The sequence below is a fragment of the Pleurodeles waltl genome, chromosome 7 (genome assembly GCF_031143425.1).
Source record: "Pleurodeles waltl isolate 20211129_DDA chromosome 7, aPleWal1.hap1.20221129, whole genome shotgun sequence".
In the NCBI taxonomy this organism is placed as follows: Eukaryota; Metazoa; Chordata; class Amphibia; order Caudata; family Salamandridae; genus Pleurodeles; species Pleurodeles waltl.
The window spans coordinates 1,378,507,911-1,378,530,073 of NC_090446.1; the positions used below are offsets into that span (position 1 = coordinate 1,378,507,911).

Genomic DNA, 22,163 nt, shown 5'->3' on the forward strand with positions numbered 1-22,163 from the left:
TTTTAGATTTGTCTACATTAACCTGATTATTAATTTGCAATAAAATCCCTTAACTTCAATTCCGATTTGGGTCCTTATTGTTTCACCAAAGTAACACTGTAACTTAATGATTTGTTCAAAGTGACATCTTGACCTTCTAGGAAGAAAGACCCATCACCTAAAGAAGAAGAGCTAAATGCTCCATAAGTAACAATTGCTAAACATTGGTTTACATACTTGCATGATTAATTGCCTCTGTATGCTGTGTGTGTCAGATGTAAAGTGCTCTGGTACTCCACATTGGGATAAGCAGTGCTATAACAAAAATTAAATAAGAATGATAGGTCCTATGGAGAGATGGCATGCACTGTTGAAGGGTGATAATGAGGTAATCTGTGGAGAAGGGTGTAAGTGGAGGAGGTCAGCGCCAACACAGATTTTCGTACCAGGTGCCACCAATGACTCAGCTAGCCCTACTGCTGCTCATGGCGTACACCATGGGGAGTATACATGGGGCTTGCAATGCTGGTATAGGATATCTCTTTGAGTCTTTAGCATTCCCCAGCACAAGTCTACATCATATCACGACTGAAATAAAGACTATAAGTTACGTAAGATGCATGTCACACTACCTTACTCCACAAACCTGAAATTTAGTGAGATTTGTACCTACTCCAAATGCTGACCTGATCAGAGGTGGATAGTTTGCACCACAGGTAGCTGTGGGAAGAAAACACACATTGCGGACCACCAGTACAGTTTACGCATGTATAGATTTGTTTTGTAAATTTGTGATTGAGCAAAATATCTGTGCTAGAGAAGCATTGCTTTGAGACTCTGCAGATTCTTTTTCTGGCAAGTCAAGTGTGTTATTCACATGCATAATCATTAATGATTCCTTACAATGTATAAAAATGTTTAGCTATTGAGACAAGGAAGAAAGCATATTAGATAACGATGATTAAAGGCAAGGGAAATAAGAGTGTTAGCGAAAACATAGTTAAGCATGAGCAGTAGAATAATTTAATGACTGTAACTTGTTTCATTTAATATGTCTATTATCTTTATTTGCACAAAACTGGATTTTTGAATCAACGCATATTCATGTGTGAACGGGCATTAATATGAACCTGCGGCCATTTAGGATTACAACAGTGGTACATTGTAATATCTAAAACATTTCAGTTTCTTATGATTTTAATATCTTTTATAAGAAGCTAGCAAAAAGAAATAAAGATAAAATAAAAAACAGACAAGTTGCAACATTCCATGGTACATATACAATTCTGCACAACATGGAAGACATAGAAACTGGCCTAGGGTTAAAAGAGACAATGGGGATGCTAAAGCTTGGAAGCCCATCTGTGTGGTTGTGCTCGTATATGGTGAAAGACTGAGGGGGATGCTGAAGATAGAAACTGCAGAGCGGTGACCACGTAGGCTGAAAACAGGATTTAAGGGTAAGTAACAATGTTGGGGAAGGAGAAACGTCTGCCCTTTCCAGGTCTTGAGGAGAAGTGGGTATAGCAGAGAAATACAATATGAACATGATGCTAAGTTAGGAATGCATGCTGTTGCCAGTAAAGTGATTAAGAGCTACTCGAATAGTAATAATGATGATGATGATGATTATAATAATAATAATAATAATATAGCAGGAGTACAACACTGCATTGAAGCCAGCTCCATTTGATACTCTGGTGTTATGATCAGACATCGTTTTAGATTCTGCGACTAAGGGCCACCAACTACATCCTTATTTGTACTGGGATGGTATTTCATATAATTTCACAGTTGTTTTTATATTTCATGTCATTTATCAACCACTTATGAATGTTATAATGTGTGCACTGATGTTTTACTTTTATGGTCGTGTATGTTGTAGCTGCTGTCTTACATTCAGGAAACGGTAAAACATGTGCATTGGAATATGTTACAGTGAAGGGTTATTACATTCTTCTCGTTGTATAGTTTAACAATATCAATTTAATAGCATGAGACAAGTGTACTCAACTCCTGGGTGATCGTTAAGCTACAGAGAAAATAACAATCTTTATTTTACTGTGAAGTTATAAGGAGGGTGTTGTGGTTTCAGACTCCAATGAAACTTCCAGTCTCAAACATGTAGGTGCACTTTCATTTTGGACCACATCTACTTTGAATTTGGACCATATATTGCTATTTTCGTTGGAAATCGCTAAATGCTCTGCTGTTATATAGTTCTTGAAGAAAATTTAAAACATCAATACATTATACACACTTCTATATTGAAATCGTGGTTTATTTCGTGACAAAAAATTCAATTAAAGACTAAACATATAAATAAACAACCGAAATCTAACCCCAGCCTGCTAATAATTGCAAACCACCACTGTGCACGGTTATACTAACATAGACCCTGCTCCCACGAAATGAAAATGAGTCGCTCCAACCTTTGGAGAAGTCTCGTAGATGCCCCAGCCCGGACTGGTCCATTCATATTAGAGAGGGATCAGACCACAGCTGTCAGAATCTTTACCTGTACCTCGTCCCCTCCCCTTTAAGCTGGCTCTGCACACACCGGATGACATCATTCTCAAGGCAACCTCCCGCCCCCTACCTACGTCTGATTGGCAATCCCTTTTCATTGGCACTACCGTGCCACTGGTTACTGAGCACGTCGTTCAAATTCTGAGCGAGCCCGACCCATCGGGGTAAAGTTTCGTATGTGGATTGGAGACAATAGATGTCAGTCTAACGGCCCATCCTTAAAGGGGAGGGGCGGTGGTCTCTTCTGTCGGAGGGTACCAAAGGCAGGCCCGCCCCTCAGTCTCGCGCCGCTGCTGTCGGTAGCGAGCAGCGGACTCGGGGTTCTGAGGGACAGCGAAGAAGGGAGGATGGGGCGGGGACCCGCCGGCCGGAGAAGCATTCAGCCAGGTAACAAGAGGCAATCGGGCAACGCTACTATCCTCACCTCATGCTCACCATCATGCCCTTAGCCCATCGTTTCCGTGCCTCTCCCCCATCTTCATCCTTAGACCATCATTTCACCACCCCTCTGTTTGTTCGTCTTCTACTGTGGTTCTTCCTCATCACTCCCTATTCACGGTATGTAGTAACCATCCCCTAGGTCCGTATTTATGATTTTTCTTTTCCCGGTTCGTTTTCCTCTTATTCTTGGTCACTCGTCTTTTTCCCGTTCCATCATAGCCACTCCATCTCCAAAATCTCACTCAACCCATGTCACTCAGTGGCCGTCAGTATCATTATTCTTTTGGTCGTACATTCATTATCATTCCTCTGGTCCATCTTTATCATCATCAGCACCATAGACCCATTATCATTTCTTTTCACCAGCCACCCCCCTCCCACCATCACCCATCCATCAATGTCCTCGTTATCCCATGGTCCATCGTGACCAATCACCCTTCTTCTTGGCAAATCCTCATTCTCATTATCCACCTGGTCCATTTTCATCACCCATCAGGGTCGGTCCATCCCCATATCCCATCATCATCACCACTTTCTCACCATCACCATCTTTTTATTTCCATGCTGTCTTCATCACTCTCTTGGTCTGCCACGAATGTTATGATACTTATGATCTTTATTTTTCTCACTACTCACCCTCCACCTCGCCCCTCTCTCCATCATCTTTGTAAGCAACTCGCTGGTTTATTTTTGTCATCTGTTCCATCATTTTCCTCAACCATCATGCCATTTTCATTTGCGTCATACAACTATATCATCATAGCACATATGTTGTTTTATACTTCTGGAATCAAGCTACACAACAATGGAGCTCTACAATGAGGGAGTAACACGATGGGGGTGGTAGGAATGGGGAAGGCAGGGAGAAGTTGTGAGCAGGTGGTGCGTGAACGCTCTTCTGGAATGCCATGCGTTAGTGAGTTTACATATCGACAAGGTGTTGTTTGAAGTGTGGGTGTTCCTGAGTTTTTTTTCCCCCTGAAGTGGAGGACAGGTGGTGCTTGGTAGATTCTGACAAGGATATTATTTAATCTCTTTGGTACTTATTACAGGAAGGCTTGGCTCTGATTTTTTTTCGCTTATTGCATGTGTTGGTTTCAAAACTGGTGATGTTGTTGCTACATGTCTTGTGTAGTTCTCTGAAGTTCTTGATGTTGTAGGCCTTATTTTTGCTGTCTCCTTGGTTCATCATTCATCTCATCAACTCGGTTCATAATTTTCTTCGCCTTTTGGTTCACTGTGTTCATCACCACTTGTGGTCTGTCTCCCTAAGTCTTTCTTCTTTGCCTTAGTCTCACCTTCATCATTCCTCTTGTCAACCATATTAATCTACTCTGTGGTGCGCCAACATATTTCTGGTCCAGTGACTTAAATCTGCCTGTTTAATCTTCATCTCGATTCCTTGGTCCATCTTTTACCATTCTAGTCATCTGATCTCCCATCATTGTTTTTATGACGATGGAGTCACCATTTTCATTCCCTGGTCCCCTCTAATAATATTCCAATCTCTAGTCTTGCTCCATCATCTTTGCCCCTCATTGATCATAATCTTTCCCTACTCATCTATACATCATCATCTTCAGTATCCTGCTCCTTTCCATATGATGATCACTGGTCCCCTACTCTTCTTCACACATCATCTTCAATCCTTTTCTCCTATCCACATAATAATCTTCCTTAATCTTCCTGCCCTTTTCCACATAATGAAAATGTTCAATGGCATGCTCCTCTCCCTGCTCCCGATCCCTTGGTCTGTTTATCCTATAAAAAGGTGCTTCACCAAGATTTTTATCACCTGGTCCACCACCAACTTCTTAGAAATCTCTGTGGTACTATATCCTCATCAGCATCTTGTTTCCTTTGGTATTTGCCCATCACTCTCATTCCTCTGGTCGATCTTTATTTTTGGGACCTCTTGCTTGTCCATTTTCATTCACTTACCATGTCATCATCCATAGGTCCTTTTTTCCCTCATCAACTTTAGCACCTATTCCTTTGTCGTTATCACTGATGTCTTCATTTGTTGTTTACTCTGCCACCATCATCAGCATCTTGTTTCCAATCTCTCCATCATCCTCTTTTCCCTCTGGCATTCTCACCTTTATTCTCTTCATCCCAACACGCTTTACCCATCTTTTTATTCCTGGGTCTCCTCTCCACTATGAATATGTGAGAGTTATATCTGTCTCATGCCGCTTCTGGGCATTTGAGTTGTAACTGTTCAACAAGCAGCTTAGAGGTAAACCAGTATGAGCTTGCTACCTAGGCAGACTCTGGTAGACCATTCTGAGTTGATGGCTGGGTGCTGCTGATTTGAGCTCTTAAAAGTCACTGCTGAGATGAACACTTAAGACATTTCTGAGGCGGATAGATAGAAGGGTACTGCTGAGTGACCTGTAGAATGTTGCTACTGGCGTGAATGCTTTAGGGATGCCGTTAAAGAGAAAATTTAAGTGGTTCTGCTGAGATGAACTTGCATGAGAGTGCTCGTGAGAATAATATTGTCTGAAATTGCAGAAAGCTGCTGTCTATTTTAAAAAGTCACAAATGGTTACATATATATTACTTCCAACCCTTATCTGTACTTTTACCTAATGGAGCCTTCTCTAAGAGTTGTGTTTCGTCGAGAACTGGTGAGGCCATTGACAGACAGCCTATTGCATTATTTGGAAAGCAAGCCTGAAAGGCATAATTTATGAACTACTGGATGTCTCATTGCATGCACTGTGTAATGTGGGTCGAAGTAGAAATAGCATGGCAAGTGTGGTCCCTGTAATACAATCTACGTTTTCAATGGAATTGTGCTGTACCTTCAGAGTTGCCTGTTAGTCTACTAGTATGATGCACACCCTATAGCTGAGTAACTGATTGTTTATGTGTTTGCTCTTTATTGATTTTGATAACATTAAAGCCCAATTTGGATGCCATGTTGCCATCCACGAGTAGCTATGTGCCAGTATGTTGTCCTACATTGTGCTGGACTACTCTGCACAGTTTGACTTACCACAAAATATTGCATATTTATAAATAGAGGTATTGTCCAAACTGAACTGTGTAGAGCTATTTGATGGCCACTTCCACTGACTTTTCTTCCTTGCTTTCCATTCTTCTGACACTCTACTTCCATGACTGTCCTTTCTTCCTTCAAATTCCATTCTCTTGCACCACATCAGGCTTGCATCTTCTCTACCACTGCCTTCCCCTGGCTCTATATCACCCCAATAGCGCTTTCTCATTGCCTACATTACAGTTCTTTCCCCTACTTCTATTTCTTCCTATTCCTTCCTCTGCCTCGCCTTCTTTATCACTTTGCTCACCTGGCTCGCTACATACCCTTCACATCACCCACTAGCTAGCCTCCTACCTATCATACGTAGCCAATTCTCTTTTCTCAGGGCGTCTGTTTATCAGTCTCTTCCTACACCATTCTGTCAGTGGTCCTCTTCCACTCCATAACTTCTCTTTTCCTTTGTAACTTGCCTTTCCTAAATGTCTTCCTTCTGTTATTTCCTTATTTGTGTTTTGTTTCTCATCTTCACTGTAACGCTCTTCTTCTGGCTCCCCTCCGTAATCTCCTTTCTATGACTCTCTTCCCAAATATTTGATCCTTCTCCTTGTTCAATTCGTCTCTGTAGCTTCATTTGTGTTGCTGTTTTCATGTAATTTCCTTCCCCAAGCTTATCACTTCCTTCTCCAAGCTTTCGTCCTTTCATTAACTGACCTCCCTGGTTCACTGCTTCTTTCTTGCATTATTTTCTTTACTCAACTCCTCCACATCATTTCCTTCTCCTAGCTTGCTTATTCCAATCAGTTGTACACTCTGCATTGCACCCTTCATATCAGTTAATCAGTTTATTGCTTTTTCTCCTTCAGCTTTATTTCCTTCCTGTTATTTGCTTTTTGTGTATCCCTTTTGTTTTCTTTTTATCTTCAGTTCCATGACACTTTCTCCCAGCTACTTCCTCCCTTCTGTAATTTATTCATTTAGCCTTTTCCCGTGACCTGCTTCTTCATTGACTCTATTCTGCTTTGTATCTTCCTTGATATGACACTCTTCCTCTGTCACTTCCTTCCATGACTCTCTCCCCTCTTTTGTGTCCTTCTCATGACTGTCTTCCTCCTTTCATTTTCTTTTCATGTATGTCTTCTTCCTTTAGCTGGATTTCTGCTTCGCGATATCCTCTTTCTCCTAGCTCTTCTTCTCTTTCCCTCAACTCCTTATTTCTTCCTTGTGAAAACTCTTCTTCACTCTTAATTCCTTCTGGTGCCGCTTCGTGGATTTCTTTCCCCTGGATCTCTTCCTCCCAATTACTTCTCCTGGTTTATTTCGTCCCTTCTGTTTCCGTCTCGTATTTATTATTAATTTATACACTTAACATTTTTTTATGTAGCACTGCTCTAGCTAGGGTGGATGTTAGTGCACTTTAGAGAATAACAAGAATACAGTCTTTAGCTCATCTCTTTTTCCTTTGGATTGCATTGCATTGTTCTCCAGGCTCTCTTTCTTCACATTACTTTTTATTGGCCCTCGTCTTAGCTGTTCTTTCCCTAGCTCTCTTCCTCCTTTTCAGATCCTTCCCTGCATCTCCTATTCCTTCTCTTTTAAATTCCCGGATTTTTTTTTTGCCTCCTAATACTTCCTTCTCCTGGCTGTCTTTCTCAGTTTCTTCCATCTTCTGGCTTCTTTGTTTAGATTCTTCCTCTTCATCACTTCATTTTCTTGTTCCTCTTCCTCCATTTGGTTTCCTTCCCTTGTGTCTCCTAACTTCATTCTCTTGTCTCCGTTCCACTATGGCTTCATTTGCCTGCCATTCCCTGGATCTTGTCTTTTCAATCTCCAGACTCTTTTGTCATATGACTTTTGTTGGCTCTCCTCTATCACTTCCTTTCCTAGCTCTCTTCTTCTCCTTAGTTTCCTGGCCCATTATCTCATTCCCCTACTCTCTTCCTTCCTCAATGTCTTTTACTCTCACTTATACCCACTAGTCCTCTCTGTCACTTTTTGTTTTGTGGCTGTTTTCCTCTCTTTAATATTTTTCTTTTGTAGCTCCTGCTACTTCTCTCTCACTTCTTTTGCTTCCTGTTTAGGCCTGGCATTGAAAAAGATCTTTTGATTTCTCATATATAGCTAGCTTACTTATAGGAGTTTTCAATCCGCTCTCTTCATCTAATGGCCTATTAGTGTGCCCTTCACATATGTGTTCAGCCCAATAGAATATGAGCCCTTGGTGAGCACTTCAGCCATTGGCTTGTTGCTCTGTGTATGACAGCATTATGCTCTGGCACAACATGCACTTACACGCAAAAAGTTGTCCACTTACATGGTAAGTGGCAAACATTGGCAAAGCTAAAAGATGGCATCCCAGGTCAGAGCTATTGGCTTTGCCAATGGCTGCTTACATGGTTCCATTACATTTCACTCCTTCATAAGATGTTCCTTCATAGATGGTATCATGGATCAGTGGTATTTTACTTTTCATGCTCTGTTCTTGTACGTTGTTCGATTTGTCATTTTCTTTCAGCTTTAGTTGTCTTTATCCTGCCCACATCCTTTCTGACAGATCATTTTGCTCTTAATTCGTTCATTATTGTCCTGGGTGACCAGATGATGCCATCCAGAGGCTGGGGTTTGGCATGCCAATGTTATGCTGGTGCTCTTGTGCTGTGTTGGGATCCTGGGTGAATTTTGGACTCATTGATGTTGGCTCCATAATTAGAGGGAGGCTCTTTCACATAAAGGTGTGTGTTCTTGTGATGAGTCTAAATTTGCTATTGTCGGTTTGTAAGAGCCGGCGTGCAGTGTGGGTGTCTGAGTATGTGTCATTCTGTGTATTTAATCATCTCAGATCTGCAGTCATGTCTGCAACCTGTTTTCAGTAACTGACTATTTCGCAAGTCATGAAACTTCAAGAGGTGTGCCAGCGAAACCTGGTCTTGAGATCTCCACACTAACCTAACACCAGTCCATCCAGCCACACTGAATTTCACCTCTTCAGTCCCTCCATTTCGATATGTTCAGTGAGTTTTGATACTAGAAACACCAGTTCTCTGTCTGGCACCCTCTCCCTTATGTTCATCGGCCTCATTAGTCCAAGACTAAGAAAATTACCCTTAAAACAGTTCATAATCTTTGCTCTTGTGTCTTCTTTCCAAAAGCATCTCCTCGTTCCTCTCAGATCTGCATCTCCTCTCATTTCCATCAAAATTCCAATGTTTTAATCCCCACTTGCTCATCTCATCCCACCCTACCTGCTCATACTCTTTCATCTTTTTGCACATCTTTTTCCCTCCTAATTGTATTAATGTGGGGTTTACTTTTGCCACCTTGGTTACTCTAATGTGGTTCCATTTATCTTGTTTCCCATCTTTCTAAGACATACATTTCACATCTTCTTCCAATTCGTGTGTTATCGTATTTTACATAGAACATCTTGTCTCAGCAGGTTACCTTCTAGCGCATAAAGTCTCCACCCTACTCATACTTTCTTATTTTTGATCTAGTATGTGACATACTGGGTTTCTTTCATCACCACAGTTATCATCTTCTTCCTTCCCCAATCCTCTTTTGATTAACTCATCTGTAACAGCCCATCGTGTGGGGTTAACAAATATTTTCTGTCACCTTTCCACATCTTTATTTACTTCATGTGTCCTTAAACGTCTTATACTGGTGTACCTGTTAACCACAGATATTCCCTTTTCCCAGGCCTAATCCTTTCATTAAACTCATCTGTGATGTGGAATGTATTGTTGCTATTCCTTGCCTCATTTTCTTTTGATAATACTATGTGTTTGTATTATGTTCCAAGATCCTTGATTGCTCTGAGATTAATCACAGGCTAATAATCTTAAAGTGATCAATTTTGTTTGCTTTTTGTAGTTAGCATTTTGAGGTGACTATACTAGGGACACCCCCTTTGTTTAACCTTGTGATTTGCCTTTGAACGTTTAACTTTAATCATCACAGTTGCCTTTAAACTTTTAGTTAGCTGAAACCTATCCATATTTTTATTTTCACATTTTTATCCAAGTTTTGCGGTTACTGCATTTTTTCAGTCTTAAAACAGCACACCCTTTTGATACCTTAATAGGTCATGGAGAACATCTCGTAGTAGGTTCACCTCTGCCCTGTATTCTCCTGTGGTAACCTCATTTCTTCCAGGGGCGTCTTTTCAAGTGTGCCTCCCATCCCTCACTTATCTTCTGCCTAGAGCGTTGTAATTTCTCATCCTTCTGGCATTACTGAGCTGAAGAGCATGTCTAGTATTGTCTTGCAGCATGCAGAGAAACTTGAAGCATGAGTATGCCCATGCTCCTTATCCACAAGAAAATGTGCAAACTGGGTCGGCCTAACAGTTTATCTTGATAACCCTTATGGTTCCCATGTACTTGTCCTTATTTACAGAAATATTAGGTTACACTGAAATAGGTAAACTGTAAGGACCTGACTGTCTGTAAAGAAAAGGCTCGATAGACCTTCTAGCCCAAATTGGTGGGATTGCGGGTAGGCTTGATGGACCTGGCTGACAGTTTATCTTCAGTGTGGCATAACTGCAGGTTTGTGGTCATGCTTGAAGGGCCTTGCAGCACATATGTTTCTGGGTTTTTCATGTCGAGTCTAGGGCCCATCTGTGCATTCTGTGCTTGGCTGCCAGTATGTATATTGGGAGTTGGTTGGTTGGTCGCGCCTAGAACCTATAATTTCAGGGGTGTAGGCAGGTTGGGTGGATCTTGTATGTTTGGGGTGGCAGACAGACCCACGGTGTGGCTTAGATTTGGGCAGGCTAGGAGGGCCTGGCTCACAGCGGCAGTGATGTGGCAGACATAACTGGCCTGGCTGTTTGTATCTTTGGGGATTTGGCAGGCTGCGTGGCCCTAGGATTCACACTTTCGGGCGTTATGGGCAGACCGGTTGGGCCTGGTCGTCCTTATCTTTAGAGCCGCCAGAGATGTGAGTGGAAGATGGGCTAATAAGGAGGGCACAAAACGGACTGAGAGTAGATCGCCCTTTACTCGGAAGGTCTAAAGGGCTTGTAAATGTGTGGTGCCACCCTGAGGTCTCACTGCCATCTCTCCCCAGGTGTGACCAGGGCCATCCTCGGGAGCTGCTCCAGGCTTCCCTGGTGCATGAATGGAACCCGCCCAAGTCCGTAGCCCCACGAGACCCTGCGCACTCGGTGCCCCCCTCCGCCATTGCCCAAGGCTTCCAGCGCTTCTGCGTCGAAAATAAAAAAAGGAGAATGTGCGATTATCAGCACCGCGCGGGGGGGGGGGAGGGGCGGAGATCCCCCCGCCCCATAAATCACCGACGAGACCGCAGGGTGGGGCGCGCGGCCCTGCGCCCCCGGAGCACCGCGTCGAAGAGCCGGACCGGGGCACGAGGGTGGTGCTGTCCGGGCAGTGCCTGCTCACCCCGCGGTTCCCGCTAGCCCGCCTTGCCGCCTCTCGGGCCTAGGGAAGGCGGCCTGTCGCGACTGCACGGCTAGGCCCCGTTGCCCACGGTCGGCGATCGATTCCTCATCCCATTGGGCCCTTTCGCTTCTGAGCACGTCTGTCCCGGCTCCAGTCTGCCTCCTGCTCCCCGGAGGGCAGGGCACGGAGGGAAGTGGTTTGCTTTGACAGTTGCGCACGCTGCTGGGTTCGGCCCAGTGGCCATCCTTCCTTCCATCGAGGTGATTGCCCCCTCCCAGCCCCCTTCCTGCCTCGCCTCGTGCCGCCGAGTGACAGCTCGAGCTTGCACCCTTCGAGCGTGAAAGGAAACAAGGGTGGCTTGGTGTCGGGGCCTCGCCTTCACCCGTTGCTTGCTGCCCTGGATGCGACCCTCCACATCCCATCCTTGGACCGGTGGCCTAACGTATAATTATGCTTCCCCCCACCCCCTTTGCAAGAGCGGCTCCTGGAGGGGTTATTCCCACAGAGGCTTGATTGCCCTGCCTCCGGTAGCCCGATCATTTCTCTACCTTCCCGCTCCCGTCGCGGGGGAGAAGGTGGGAAAAGGGTTGTTCTGACAGCCCTGCCTTTCTGCATCTAAATATAGCACCTTTCGTTCCCTAAATGCTAACAACCTGCGCGTGAGATCCATCGTGCCACAGATATGTGCGCACAGCATGGCTGCCGTGCAACGCCTGTGGATGGCTTTTGCAGCCGCATGTTGGCCCTGGGCACTACTCCTCTTATTGCGGGATTCAGTAATAAAACGTGCCTGTTAGGTATCCCTTCCTCACGCCTTGTTCTCCCCATCCTGGATGCCAGCATACCTCAATGAACGGGCTGTACCAGGCTTCTAGCCAGCATCTTCCAGCCCGCACGTCTCAGTGCCATTCACAGCCTTGGTGTGCTTATGCTCTCTCATGAGAGAGGTAGGAGATGTTTGGTTCATGGGGAAAGTGTAGAGCAGGTGGTTCATATGGCAAGATGAAGGCGTGAGAAACAAGGACAAAGTGAGTGGTGTTGGCAGGTGATGTATGGACTAAGGCAGACTCCGGGGGCATGCAGAGACAGAGGTCTAAGTATTAAGGAGGAAGAGGCAGGGACGGAAAGTGCAGAGATCAGAGGAGAATGTAGAGAGGAAGGCTTAAATACCAAGGGAATGGAATGCGTGAGAGGTGCGTGGGCCAAGAGACAGGTGGGACGATGAGGTGCATTGACCAAGAGTGAAGCTGAGATAGGAGCTCTGAGGTGTAAATAGAGGCAAAGGGAGGTGGTGCTTGGACCAGTGAAGAAGTGATGCTGTGAAATTTGTGGGCTAAGGCAGAGGCTGGGAGAGGAGGTATATGGACCAAGGAAGAAGCAGGTGTAAGAGGTGTATGGACCAAGAAGGAGTTGGGTGGAACGTTCCACCCAATGTAGCAGTAGAAACTGGAGGTTTGGGACTAACAGAGAAGCAAGGGACAGGAAGTGTGTGAATCAAGAGGAAGGTGAGGAAATAACGTGGTATGAACAAAGGGGGAAGGAGCATGGATCAAGGAAGATGTGGAACGAGATTTGTAAAGAGAAGTGTTGGCAAAGGTGTCTGAATTGGGGGAGGTTTGGTGCAAGATTTATTGATCAAGGGTAAGGGAGAAGCGGGAACAGAAGGTTAAGGGTCACAGAAGAGGCATTTTTGGACAATAGAGAGGCAGTGATAAGAAGTGTGTGCATCTACAGAGGTGTCAGGTGGACGTGCATAGATTGTCTTAAAGGAGTGTGTCAAGAGATGTGTTGACCAAGAAGGAGTTGTGGACATGACAGGTGATGGTTAGATCAAAAGAGAAATATTGGCAAGAGATGATGGAGCAAGGAGGAGGTGGGGCAGAAGGTGTATTCCCCAAGAAAGGGTACTGTGAAAGTATAACATATTTAACAAGTTACACACACACAAACATTTATGTGAAATGTGGGTTAGTCTATAAAGAAATACCACTTGAATAAAAGCTCATAGCAGAATTGTAGATAATGTATAAAAGTTAAGTTTCTAGTCCTAACCATTCAATAGATATTCCTGAAAATAACATTAAGAATTCTGATACTGCAATGCAGCGTGCCAATTAAAACTGCACTGAACTCTGCTTCGCACCTTAAACATTACTAAACAGAACATTTGTGATACAATGTCAAATAGCTACAAACATCATCCAGACATGTGCCTCCCACTCACCTGTGTAGGGAATTGAGTACTGGTTTGTTGTAGATAAGCTGTTCGGGGAACCTGATTGTTATTTATATGCTAATGTTCCAATTAGTGATGATAAATCTTACATTCAAAGATATTGTTCTTTCTTGTAAACCTAATAAATAAAAAAGGATTCTAATACTGTAACACCGTTTCCAAGTCAGCCTGTTGTTCTTTGTGCATTTTGTTTTGCCATTTCACTTTTCATAATTATAAAGGGCTGTGTTAACCAGTGAGATGAGGAGCCTATATAACATGAATGGTTCTGCAGCTGTTATTAGGTTTGCATGTTTTTAACATGGAAGTCAATGTAGGGATCCTAAGGAGTTGCAGGTGTAGAACTGGGGAGTGCTACTCAGTCCTTGGTTAGACTCATCCCAGTCTTAAAATGGATATATACATTTTGAACCACTGGTCATGGTTGCGAAATCCTAACACTCCTCGATTCCTGGAATGCCATATTGTTCTTTGTTTATAGATGGGATGCTCCCTGCATTTTCAAAGACACTATCGCTGTTCCCATATAATGGATTTGTTTTTCCAATAAGCACATGTTCTAGAGTAATTTGATTTGGAATAATGGAAGCTTTAGTCGGTGGTAAGGGAAGGCTGTTACATAACATTGGGATAACGTTTGTAAATGTCTCCTGGATCAGTCAAAACCAGGATCATACTTTAGGGTTGTGTTGAGTTCCTTGGGGCACATGTGGTGATTGATGCTTGATCCCTGCATAATGCAAAATGGTCAGTAAGGAGCACCCACAGTCTGCCGCCTGTTACTCTTACAGTACCCTGTTCAAAGGCGATGATGAGGTTGGTGCTTGGCACTTGCAGTGCCAGTAACATTCAAAGTTAGCACAGAAGATTATGCTTGTCAGATAGTGAATGGGGCTTGCTCATCTGCACCAAAGGTTACTCATCTGTACTTTGGTCATTTATCTTGCTGGGATGAAAATATATTATCACTGGGGCTACTGCATTAGGGAGATTTTGAGAGTGGCATCTGGTATTCCCCTTCACAATCAGGGACCTCGGTTCTCTGACAAAAACCCCTGGGAAGCAGGGGTGTGGAACACCAGGACTGCTTCAGGTGCCATCCTACCCTAAGGTAGAGAGGAAACCCGGATACTCAGTTTCAGAGCCCAGTAAGCAACAGCACAAGGGCCACACATGTCCACAGTACATAATCAGTGTCTGGAGTGGAGGTCAGGCTGCATCTCCAGAGACGTTAAGGCATTCCCCTCATTTGTTGGGAAGCCTATTTGAGGGCGTTTCACCAAGGTTAAGCTACAAGAACTGGTTTGGATTTGATCAAGATGTCAATTACAGCTTTAAGCCAGACAAAAACCAAAAGTTCGTTCTTCTTAGGCTTCTTCCTGCACTTCTTTCAGAGGGCTACCTGAATGGGAAGGTATGTGTATTCCTAAGGCAGATGGAGATCAACAAAGGACAGAATGGTTCAAATGGGGTGGATTGTGCACATTCATATTTACAGTACTGGGTATATACAGGCCATTTTTCATCCATAACCCAATTTTCACCGTTAAAGGGGCACACTTTAAGGTAAACCGATGGACTTTCCGTAGAAAATTGCCTCACACACCTAAAAAAAGCCTATGCCCTTAAATCTAAAAATGCCACCACCAACAAGGCATCTACTTTGGAAGGACGCCGAAGGAAGGGTTTGCCCCCAAGGTGATTTTGAATGACTTGACACTAGCCCCAGGCTCTTGTCATGGTTCCTTCTTGATGGTCCCATCAAATAGGTGCTTCTAGAGACACCAAACAGTGAATCTTCCGTAAGAAAACTGTTTCTTACTATTTTAGATTGCTTTTCCTATCAGTCATTATCTGTAGTTTTTTCTCCTGATTTAAAACCGCTGAACCGAAGAATGCGTCAGCTGATCCCACTAGATATTGGGTGTCCCCGTCACTATAATTGTTTTTTATAGGGTTAATTTTGAGATTGGTTAGCAACATCTGTTTGTTTATTTACTTGAGAAAATCTAAAAATGAACTGTATTCACCAAAAGACATGAATAAGAGCTTGACTAGTTTTTAGGTAGTCAACCCAAATTGTGCCAGCACTCAAAGAGTAATATAACTATGCACAGATGTCTGCCTTCAGTAAGACTCTTAATTGAATATTGATCAGCAATTTTTAAAAGGAAATGAAAGAGTCACACACACTGGAAAGTTCTCTGCTGCTTTGCTTGTGTGGTACCACAGTCTGTTTACACCTATAGAAAGGGTGGCTTCTAGAACCAGTGTCCATTGCTGGAACAGGTACTTGGGTATTTTACTATTTGAAGTGTTTCCAGCGCATTACCTCAGTAAGAAGTGATCAGTACAATACTGCTGAACGGAAGCCGAAAAAATGAAATGAAAGATACAAGGGCTACACCTACCTCAATGCTGCAGGGGCTTCCTGAGGGCACACACCTGTGAAACGTCCTGTGCTTTGTTTAAGTGATACCACAATATGTGTTAATAGATTTTAAGAGAAGTTGGTGTAGATGCATTTGGCATAGCAGTGGAGGAATCTTGCCATTGACGTAGAGAATTGAGCTAAAACAATGAATGGATCTGATAAGTGGAGCCATCCATATTGGTATTTAAATATTAAATTGATTAGGCTGATCAGTGCAGGAGGCCGCAAGGAATGGTTGCAGTATGGATTGGAAACTTGGAATTCCTATGCATTGAAACTCCTCAGCTAGAAAGGATTTCACCCACACAAAAGAGATGCCTCTGAAGCCAATTAACCTTTGACTCTCCAATGGCAGCTGCAGTCACAGTCGAGACCTATTCAGAGAGAGTGGTGTAAAGATTGGCATCGGATACCTGGTAACACAGCCTATCATAATCAAATACATGAGGTATTGCTTTTAAAAGAATGCATTTTATTTACACCTTTAGTAATAGAGCTATTTAGTTATGAACAAAGGTGAGAGCTAGAAGTCTGTAAGAACTATGGCCCAAAACCTTTTTTCTAAACCTCTGTAAGTGCAATGAACTATCCAGTTTGTGTGTGGGGGGGTGCTTATAGTTAGATCTACTCCGCCCCAAGGATTAATGGCTGTTGTAGGAAGCTGGCTCTGTATATACTATATCAAGATGAGATATAGTGTGCACAGAGTCCAGGGGTTCCCCAGAGGCTTGGCAGAGGCAATAATAGATACATTCTAATGCTCTATTTGTGGTAGTGTGGTCGAGCAGTTCGGCTTATCAGTGGGTAGTATTAAGCATTTGTTGTATACACACAAGCAATAGAAGAAACACTCACTCAATGACTTAACTTCAGACCAATAGGATTTTATATAGAAAAATATCTTTCGTTAATTTATTTCTAGAACCACCAGATTCAGTTTGCAGGTAAGTACATCAAATGAAAGGTACTTTGCATAGGTAAGTTCAGGACTTTGAATCAAATCGACAATACATACAGTTGTCTTTAAAATGGCAAAAAGCTATTTTAAAAGTAGACAGTGCAATTTTCAACAGTTCCTGGGGTAGGAAAGTAAAGAACAGTTTCTGAGGTAAGTAAGAAACTTACAGGTTTAGTCTCCGGGGCATAGGTAGCCCACCGTTGGTGGTTCAAGATAGCACCAGCAACACGGGGCCGGTTAAGTACAGAGGTCAAACAAGAGCCAAACTAACGTGGCCCCCTATGGAGACAGAGAGTACTCCGGTTCTGGTCTGCTTGCAGTTAAGTACCCGTGTTTTTGGAGGGCAGACCGGTGGGTTTACAGGAGCACTGGAGGGGCCCCAAGAAGGCACCAATCCCACACCCTCAGCGGCACAGGGGCGACCGGGTGCAGCGTGCAAACAAGGCATCGGGTTTCCAATGAAACTCAATGAGGGGATCCTGGGGGTCACTCAGGCACTGCAGGCAAGGCACAGAGGGGCTTCTTGGGGAAGCCACCGACTGGATAGGGAGGAGGGTTGCCTGCTGGTCGTAGCTGCACTGGTGGTCGGTTTCTCTCAAGTCTGGGGGCTGCGGGTGCACTGCTTCTCCAAGCACCGGATATCTTCGTCCCGGGCAGTCGCAGTCAGGGGGGTCCTCAGGATTCCCTCTGCAGGCGTCATTATGCAGGGGTGGAGAGGTCAGCCCAGGGTGGACACTTGTTTGGAATCGCCTGGGTATCCACTTGGCTAGTTGTGCCACCTGGACACGGGCCGTGGGCGTTGGGTGCCGAGTGGTTTAGGACTCCCGCTTCTGGAGTGAGGTGGGAGTCCTTTAGAAGCAGTTTCTTCTTCTTTCTTGTTGCACAGGTCCGCTGTCCACAGGAGTTTGGTGGTCCTCTGTGATGCAGGCAGTCCTCTGAAGGCTTTTCAGAGGTTGCTGGACCTGCAGAACGCTTCACTCTTTTTTTGCAGCTTTTTGAAGAAGGAGACTGGCCGGTAGGGCTGGGGCCGAGTAAATTGCTGTCTCCTTCTCTTCTCAGCTCAGCAGTCCTTCTTCTTCTTGTGAGGTCATCAGAAATCTGACTAGATTGATTCAGGGAGCCCTTGAATACAAGATTTAGGGGCGTTTTAGGGGGTCAGAGGGCAGTAGCCTATGGCTACTATCCTTGAGGGTGGCTACACCCTCCTTTTGTCTACTCCCTTTGGGGAGGGGGGCACATTCCTATCCCCCATTGGTCCCTGTCCTCCAAACCAAGATGGAGGATTCTGCAGGGAGGGGGTCACTTCAGCTCAGGGCACCCTAGAGGTGGTCCCAGCTGAAGTGGTCACTCCTCCTGGTTTTTCTAAAGTTTCCTGCTGAATTGGCTGCCAAAAGTGGGGGCTTGTCCAGGGGTGGGCATCTCCTCTAGCTGGAGTGCCCTTGGGTACCGTAACACGAGGCCTGAGCCTTTGAGGCTTACCGTCAGGTGGTACAGTTCCTGCAGGGGGGAGTTGTGAAGCACCTCCACCCAGAGCAGGCTTTGTTTCTGGCCTCAGAGTGCACAAAGGCCCTCACTCCTTGAGGTCAGAAACTTGTCTGTCAGTGGCAGGCTGGCATAGACCAGTTAGTCCTACACTAGAGGATTGGCTAAAATACAGGGGGCATCTCTAAGATGCCTTCTGTGTGCATTTATTTCAATAAAATCAACACTGGCATCAGTGTGGGTTTATTATTCTGAGAAGTTTGATACCAAACTTCCCAGTATTCAGTGTAGCCATTATGGAACTGTGGCGTTTGTTTTTACAAACTCCCAGACCATATACTTAATATGGCCACAATGTAATTACAATATCTAAGAATGGACTTAGACACTGTAGGGGCAAATTGCTCATGCAGCTGTGCCCTCACCTGTGGTATAGTCACCCTGCAATAGGGCTTTAAGGCCTGCTAGAGGGGTGATTTACCTATGCCACATGCAGTGTTTTGTGTCCATGGCACCCTGAAGGTGATGCCATGTGGACTTTGCCTTTTAGTCCCCACCGACAAACACAATCTGCAATGGCAGTGTGCATGTGTTTAAGAGAGAGGTCCCTTAGGGTGGCACAACACATGCTGCAGCCCTTGGGGACCTTTCCTGGCCACAGGAACCTTGGTACCACTGGTGCCTTTTACAATGGACTTATCTGTGTGCCAGAGGTGTGCCAGTTGTGGAAACAATGGTGCATTTTTAGTGAAAGAACACTGGTGCTGGGGCCTGGCTAGCAGGATCCCAGCACACTCTCAATCAAGTCAGCATCAATATCAGGCAAAAAGTGTATGTGGAGGGGGTAACTGCAACAAGAGCCATTTTCCTACAGCTGTCATACCACATTTCAGAGAAATGGGGAGCAGACCATTTCTCTCCCATTTTCCTGATGAGTTTGGCTCAACCAGAGTGCAATGAGTCAGTCTATCCTGCCAGAGAAACACCTATCTATAAAGACAATGGGGTCCAACCAGGGAACTTCTCCAACTGCACTTCTACAAACATGTTCTACATAATCCGGTGCCACCATAATTTAATCTTTGTAGGGCACATCACAAAAGATCAAAGACTGTGTCAGTGAGCACAACAGTAGGATTAGACATCACAATGTGACTGCCCCACAGGTAACCCATTTTTCCTCAATAGCTCATTCCAAATCTGAATTTAAATGGCAAGTTATTTAACAAATCCAATTACCTCCAAAGGTGACAATATACCATTGCTTTTTATTAGAAGAGAATCACAGTGAATTGTGAAATGTGGCTCAGTCATTACTGGTTTGAATACCATTTAAGAATGGAATTCCATAAACTAAATACATTTTCACTATACCCTCTAATGGCAATCTACAAGAAAATGAGGTAACTTTTTGTCCTGCCCCCTGTATTATATCTACATATGCTATTTACATGTGAGTTTTGATATATCACTCAGCGCACCCACTACTCCTTGATAGTAATGGTTGCCCTGTCACTAATATTGAGCGTTGCTAAAATAGAATTGAATGTGTTAACTTAGTTGAAGAAATAATAACAACTTAGTTGCTTTTTTAAATTTTTATTTTTCTACACACATCGCATCCCCTCTTTGACTGTACTATATTAACAGTCTGCCATTGATTTGTTTACGTTTGACCTTTATGCAAATATTTTGGACATACAGACACAAGTTCTATCCACAAAATATTCATGTGTCGAACTATGAGATGTATTGTGTTCACTATTCTTTCTTCTTTTGCTTAATTTGTAACAACTGTGTGTCCTCTCTGCCGTTGAGACCTTCTTTGGGGTTTAATCCGAAGGTTAGATGAGACAGGCAGTTTTTATTCTGTGCCCCTCATTATTTACTGCCCCATGCATATGTATCTTCCATGTGTATGTGTCCTTTTTGTACTCAGCACCCCCCTTTCGTATTGCATCAGGATATATTCATGTTGGCAAACCGGGCTGCTGTCAGCCACACATCATGTGGTGGGCTACAATTTATAGACCCCTCTCTTCTTACAGTTCTCCCTGATTTTTTTGTTTTGTTGTTGCTTTATTCGGGTACCCCCAAAGAACAATTGCCATTTGAGTGCCAGCCACATATTCTGTGGTGGTGTGTGCCTATATTATCACCCTCCTGCCATCAACATTACTCAGTTCCTGTCTTAGCTGACCACTCTACCTTGGCAGTCATACAGGCCAACATTTTAGAAGAGCAAGTTGGGAGAATATATTTTCCCCATTGACTTTTATTGAAGCAGAGGCAATTTCAAGTGGGAGACAGCCATAATAAAGCAATTTTTGGCTTCAGAAATTGAGAGTATCGAGCCTGAATCGGGCCTGTTGGCATATATGCCACTATGTACCTTACACTTACAGTCCTTCTCAATACATTTATCTCTTCAGTCACCCATATCTCTTTTCTGTCCTACTATTTTATAGAAACTCTTCACCATGCTTGTAATTAGGTAACCTATGGAGATAATGTTTAAGACCTGGAGCAAGGGGAGTAACATACTACTTTATTTGCATGATTAATAAAAAACATTGCAAGCTATTACTAAAAAGAAGTAAAAAAGCAGAATCAGCACCTTCATTACATCATGTCCTGTGTAAGAAGAAAGGAAGAAAAGTTACAAGAGTTTAAGAATGTCATAGTAGGCTAAAACGACCTGGTCTAAAACCAATAGAAGTAAAGTGTTACAGTGCCATGCTTTTGCTTAAGATGATATATGATGGGGGGTGTATTCTACAAGTACAAGCAGTATTCATTCTAAAAATGTCCCTTTGTTTTGTTACAAGGGCCAAAGTGTATTTTCTTTGACGTGCTTAATGCGGAGTGAGTTGCTTCAATGCAGTGCATTTGGCGTTTGTCGAGTTTTGATTCAGTAATAAATGGGCGAGGTAGACCAATCATAAAAGTGGGTTATGTGCGTGCTCAGGTCTGAATCCAGATGATCTGGTTGTGGACTGTATGATGAGAGCATCTTCCTTGAAGAGAAATTTTTTTGGAGGCAGTATCTGATGCCGTTTGAATTAAAAATGTGTTGAAGATAGATTTTACGCCAAGGTAATAAAACTGGGCCAGATGCATAGTGTATATGCATGAAGTCTTTGCGAGGATGTTGGCAAAGCCTGCACTCCTTGTCCTCTATAGGTCAGTGCTATTTTGGAAGGGCGTTGAGTGAAGGTAGAAGTCCAAATTTGACTTGGAGCACTTTTCGTTTTATATATTTTCTTAAGTAGGCAGTCATGTAGGTCTGCGCGGTCAGGGCCTTATTTGTATTAATGGTCATCCATGCTTTGCGGCACTGTCTGAATTTTGCTTTGTCTTTGCACCGCTATTTTCTCTGACCAGGAATTTGGATTTCGGGGTGTTTGATGCCATTTCTTGCCATAACAATTTTCTTAGTGAGTTTGGGGGTGCCTGCCTCAGCAGCGATGCATAATTGAGAAAAGAACCCTCTTGTACCAGTTCTTGATCCTGGAGGCCAAATTCTAGTCTGATTTGAGCCAAAGAGGTGTTTTGTGGCAGTAGGAAAATAAGGCGGAAGTCTTTGCTCTATGCAGTGTTCAAGAAGCCTGCAAATTTTCTGGCGAAAATTTCTGGACCATATGCTAACGTTGGTGGGAACTTTTCCTTTATGCCTATAAGCAGTGGCTGCC

General features: G+C 43.7%; 1 protein-coding gene across 5 annotated transcripts in view; it reads left to right on the plus strand.

The window, feature by feature from the left end:
- The first annotated feature begins 2,810 nt into the window (after positions 1–2,810).
- PPFIA3 (PTPRF interacting protein alpha 3) overlaps positions 2,811–22,163 on the plus strand; it is a 400,966-nt gene continuing 381,613 nt past the window's right edge. For all 5 annotated transcript variants that reach the window (XM_069200870.1, XM_069200869.1, XM_069200871.1 and 2 more), the window contains exon 1: positions 2,811–2,895. The gene's annotated coding sequence lies outside the window, so the exon portion shown is untranslated. The remainder of the gene's footprint in view (positions 2,896–22,163) is intronic.